Raw genomic sequence first — 5,422 nt, forward strand, 5'->3', positions numbered from 1 at the left:
TCCCATATCCATTTGTCATATTTCACGGTCAGATCCTGTAAAAGGGGTAACATTGTACAATATGCACAATTCCCCTTGTAACAGCGTTGTACGTGGCTGTTCCACTAGCAGGACTATTTTTCTGTTGAAGTGTAACGTTATAAAGTGCCTTTCAAGGCTGTTGTTCGACCGATTCTTGAGTATTACTCACTAATCTGTGATCCTTGCGAGGTAAGAGTGCTAGAAGATAGAGAGAAGATCCTACGAAGAGCGGCGCGTTTCGTCACGGGTTCCTTCAGGCGGCGCAAAAACGTTACTAAAATGCTCGAGAAAGTGCAGCGGCAGACGTTAGAGGGCAGACACTGTGCATCACGGAACATTCGAGTGAGCAGTTTCCGGGAAGAGTCGCACACCCCGCTGCACAGACTGACCAGCCACAACATTGCGACCACCGCCCACTGTGACGGTGGACGCCAGCTGGTGGCGTTGCGTGCACCGGCCGCGGTCACGGAGCTACGCGAGGTGAGCAGACAGGGACCGGGGGTCACCTTAACGAAGAGATGGGTTGCAAACGGGGAAATCCATTGAGATAAGCGACTCTGACATAGGGCAGGTCGTTGTTAGGCAGAATTCGCGAACGAGTATCTCGGAAACGGCCAAGCTGGTCGAATGTTCGCGTGCTACTGTCGTGAGCATCTACGGATGAGGTAGGAGGAGAGTGAAACTACCAGTAGGCGCCAAATGGCTGGACGACCACGACTCTTCACAGAACGTGGGGTCCAGAGGCTCGTCTGCTCTGTAAAGTAGGATGGATGGTGATCTGCGCCATCTCTGCCGAAGGAGCGCAGTGCTGGCGCACGCACGAGTGTGTCGGAGCACACCGTTCGAGGGACATTGCTGAACACGGAGCTCCGCCGCACACCACCCCTGCGTGTTCATTTGTTGACCCAACGGTATCGTTAATTACGATTGCAATCGGTTCGGGGTCATCGGGATTCGACGGTCCGTGAATACAAACGTGTTGGGTCTTCTACACTAGGTCGACGGTCGTCTCCACAAACGCCGGCATCGAGGTGAACGGCGGCTCGAAACGTGCAGCGCGCCACGGGCGCAGGCTGGTGGGGGCAGCACCATGCTACGGGAGACACTCCCCTGCCCTTGCGTGTGACACGTGCCAGTAATCGTAGACACTCCGACAGCTGCGAACCACCTGCATCCCTTCATGCATGATGTCCTCCCCAACGGCGATGTCATCTTTCAGCAGTACATTTGTCCGTTTCTCTAAGCCAGAACCGCGCATTTTCGTGAACTCACGTTGGTCTCTCGGCGACAAAATTCTGTGTAAATCCTGTGCAACACATCTCGGTCGCTAAAGGGCCGCATAACCGCGTACGGAAATCAGGAGCCCGCTCTTTACGCGAAGTAAATGGGCTGTCTGCAGACATCTAATGCCGTATGTCTCCAAAAAACCCAACGACACACTGTCGGATCTCTGATATGCAGAATCAGTGATTTATTTTGTTCCAAAGACGGACAAACAAACTGTTAAGCAGCTGGTCATAATGTTTTGTCTCATCAATGTACATCGCACGAAGTGATTACGACGAGAAAATTTGATAAAATAGAGGTAATACACGGGCTTATTCACAGTCATTCTTCTCACGCGCCGTTGACGAGTGAAACAGGGAAAGGAGGATCAATTAGTGGTACCAGAAATACCTTCCGCCTCACGCACTTAGGTGGCTTGTGGATTGTGATGTAGATGTACTGCAGATATCCCAAACCGTATTACGCTACAAATCTCACGCTTGCCGGGGTCGAAGATATTGTCTCGATTATAAAAATCGCACATATGTATAATAAACGACCTTTGTTGCTAGCACCAACCGTTAGGGAAGGCTATGAGACGGCGACGCGGATTTGGGAAGACATGCGAGACCCATCAGATCAAAACGTTTACTTTTAGAATGATTCTTGAATATGTATGGTGTATGCGTCGGGAGACCTTTCTCCCTTTTATACAGTAAAAATTGGATCGAGTGTGCTTACTTATAGGCTGAAAATTTCCGGAGCAGTGTGGGCAGTCCAGGCATTCTGATGGAATTAACAGTAAAGATGTTGAACGGTGTTCGGTTCATTATTCTGACCATTTCCCTGGCAGTGCTGCGCGTGGCGTAACAACAGGTCAAGCAACACGATGCTCTGAGATGTCATTTTCTCTGCACACATCTCACTGTTTAGATGCCTCCATGCGGCAAACCTCGTCATTAGTAGGTAACGTTCGGATCATTAATTTGTATCAAGTGGCTTTCATATCTGCTCACACGGAGTGAGCCGTGGGGACTGAAACACCCACACCCAACAAACACAAACAAACGTAAATCGTTTTGGGTTTGTGGATTCCTGTCCTTTAAAAATCCAACACCACGGAGACGGCACGGAACAAACTTCAGTTTGGTGTGATGTGCTACAAGTCACAATATCCAAATGATTAGCGTTTCAGAGCGACCTCACAAAATAAGTACCGGTAATGCCGTGGACGACAATCGTTCAGTAAGTAGGTTGGTTTTATTCAAGATTCCAATACACCATATTATTCTCTACTCTTTTGGCTACAAGACCACGTTTTTCAACATAATCTGCGTTCAATGCGACCACCTTCCTGGGATGGCTTGTAAGGCCTCGACTGATTGAGTGAGGTTGGAGCCAGTCACCCTCGCACTGCTTCCCGCGAAGCGCGTCGTCAGTAGGGCCGAAGAGGTGAAAGGCGGGATCCGGGCAACACACTTGCGTGAGGCCCTCCGTTGTCACGGCGGAGGAGAAGTTCGTTTGCATTTTTGTGACGACGGACCCGCTGGAATCGCTTCCTCATTTCAGTTGAGGGTCGATCGTTGCACCACGAGGGCTGACGTCAAACAGAATCGGCCCTCCAGAACCCCAGACTGCTGTCGCCGTCACTTTACCGGCTGAGGGTGCAGCTTTGAACTTTTTATTTGGGGAAGAGGTGGCATTTTGGCGTTTTGTTCCGGTTCAAAGAGATGCTCATGTTTCATCGCCTGTGACGACGTTCGACAAAAATGATCACGATCAGCTTCGTAACGCGCAAGCGATTTCACACAAATTGTCCTTCGTTGCTCTGTAAGGTGTGTTAGGCGACGAGGAACACACCTGTGAATACCCTAGCTGGTGACGAATGTCTCAGTACCACCAGCGGAAATGTCCAGTTGAGCGGAGAGGTGTTTGACTGTCACCTCCAGTGAGAGTGTGCTCACGTTCCCACACTGCTAGAGCCACAGCTGTGTACGGCCGGCCGGCACGCGGGATGTCGGACATGTTTGCGTGATCTTGCTGCAGTTACGAAAGGCGCACCGTGCTTTTGTTCACTGCCAGGTCTCCGAAGGCATTCTGCGAACCCCTATGAATATCAGCGATGCTCTGGTTTTCCGCCAAAGAAACTCGATGTCATACGCCATTTTGAAGGCTATGCACAGCGCTGAGAGCTATTGGAAATTCATGAAACTATGTGGATTGAAGCGGAAATATTCCACGGTGCATTCCTTCAACCAAAATTGGCTGAGACAAAAAATGTGTTGCTTTACTTATTGCATGACCCCGCATTTCCGATAAATCACTGGATACATAGGAGTAGCGACCTAAAGTGTAATGACGATGTAAAACGATCCATAAACCTGACTCGGCTCCTTAAACGTCCTCCTTAGCTAGGTTACGTCAACGGCCTTGCCGCATTGGTAACACCGGTTCCCGTCAGATCACCGAAATTAAGCTCTGTGGGGATGCGTTAGCACTTGGATGGGGGACCGTCCGGTCTGTCGAGCGCTGTTGGCAAGTGGGGTGCACTCGGCCGCTGTGAGGCAAATTGAAGAGCTACTCGACTGAGAAGTGGCGGCTCCAGTCTCGGAAACTGACATATGGCCGGGAGAGCGGTGTGCTGACCACATGCCCCTCCATATCCGCATCTAAGGGCTGAGGATGACACGGTGGCCGGTCGGTACCGCTGGCCCTTCGTGGCCTGTTCGGGAGGAGTTTAGTTTTTTAGTTTTAGCTAGGCAACAACGGGAAAGCAAATACTCGCATGACGTTAAAGGAGCCACGTGTGGGTAGTGGGGATGCGAGCAGCCGAGCGCCGGGCGTGGAGCAGTGGCAGGTTCCGGGAGACGTTTCGGGCTGCTGCCGGCTCCTGAGGCGGCGGCGGGGTGCCCGTCGCGCTGAGTGGCGTTAATTGGCAGCGATCCGGCGGCGGAGAACGGGCAGCGAGAGCTCCGTCAGTGGGCCTCGGTAGCCACCAAAACGAACAACAGCTGGAACGGGCCGGCTGGAGCTGGAAGCTGTTGCGTCAGCGTGACACGTCAGCCAAGGATCCCGGGGCGGCGGTGTGCAACCAGCCAAGCTGCCGTCCCTGCGTCCCCCCCCCCCCCCCCCCCCCCCGCTCTCACTCGCATACACGGTGTTAGGGGAATAAACGCAGATACTGTGATCATTGCTCTCTTAAGGGGGGAAACCACATTAGGAGGTTTATTGTATAAATCGTTACCTTAACTATCCAAGAATATGCTGTCAAGATTTCTAAGCGAAATTCGCATTGGTTTAGATTTTATGAGCATAGAACCGAGTGCACATCGGGTACAGGCTCGAAATTCTTCCAATATGTGAAGATTTATCAGGGAATGAATTGCAGAGGAGATGATTTGGTGGCCACACACAAAATGCGAATGATAGTTTTAATTCCACTATTTGGCGATTAGCTGCTAAACACATGCGCTCCGGGCTAAAAGTCGTTGACTCGGCATCGTATTTAGCAGCAGGCTCATTCAATGAAGGAAATTCGTCCCTTCTGATGGTCATGAATGAGGCACGAATTACAGTAGGCACCATAACTTCAATCATGCCGAATAAATGTATAACCAGCGCATGAACCGGCAGAATCGACGTACTTCATTGGAATCGAAGGAAGGTCGAAAAGCTCGGAAAGCACTGCTGCAAGCGCAAAACAAAGCCTATGAGGAAGAAGAAGGATAACTATACGGTGCTGGAATCGCAGATTAAAAGGTAAGCATTTTACATTATTGATAACTTACTCGAATTTCTAGTTTCCGAGAATTTATTTTTCAAACGCGTTTATCTCGAAATGACTTTTTTCGCATTTGCTTGCAGTCTAACTCAAAAAGTATAGAACCGATCATTATTAAAACTGAGAGTATGATTCTTTATAAAATTACGAATTATATGAACCATCTTGTGAGATGATATCATGATTTTAATGGAACTTTTCTTTGCATAATCAGAGAAAAAAATCGTGAATGGAAGTAAGTTGTTCCAGCGCCTGCAAAATTTTTAATTTTCACTATCTTCACCTGCATGGAGGTTCATATTCTTAGCGAATAAGTTATTAATGTAAAATTCGGAATGGCTACACTGCACACAA

This window comes from Schistocerca americana, chromosome 9 (assembly GCF_021461395.2).
Source record: "Schistocerca americana isolate TAMUIC-IGC-003095 chromosome 9, iqSchAmer2.1, whole genome shotgun sequence".
Lineage (NCBI taxonomy): Eukaryota > Metazoa > Arthropoda > Insecta > Orthoptera > Acrididae > Schistocerca > Schistocerca americana.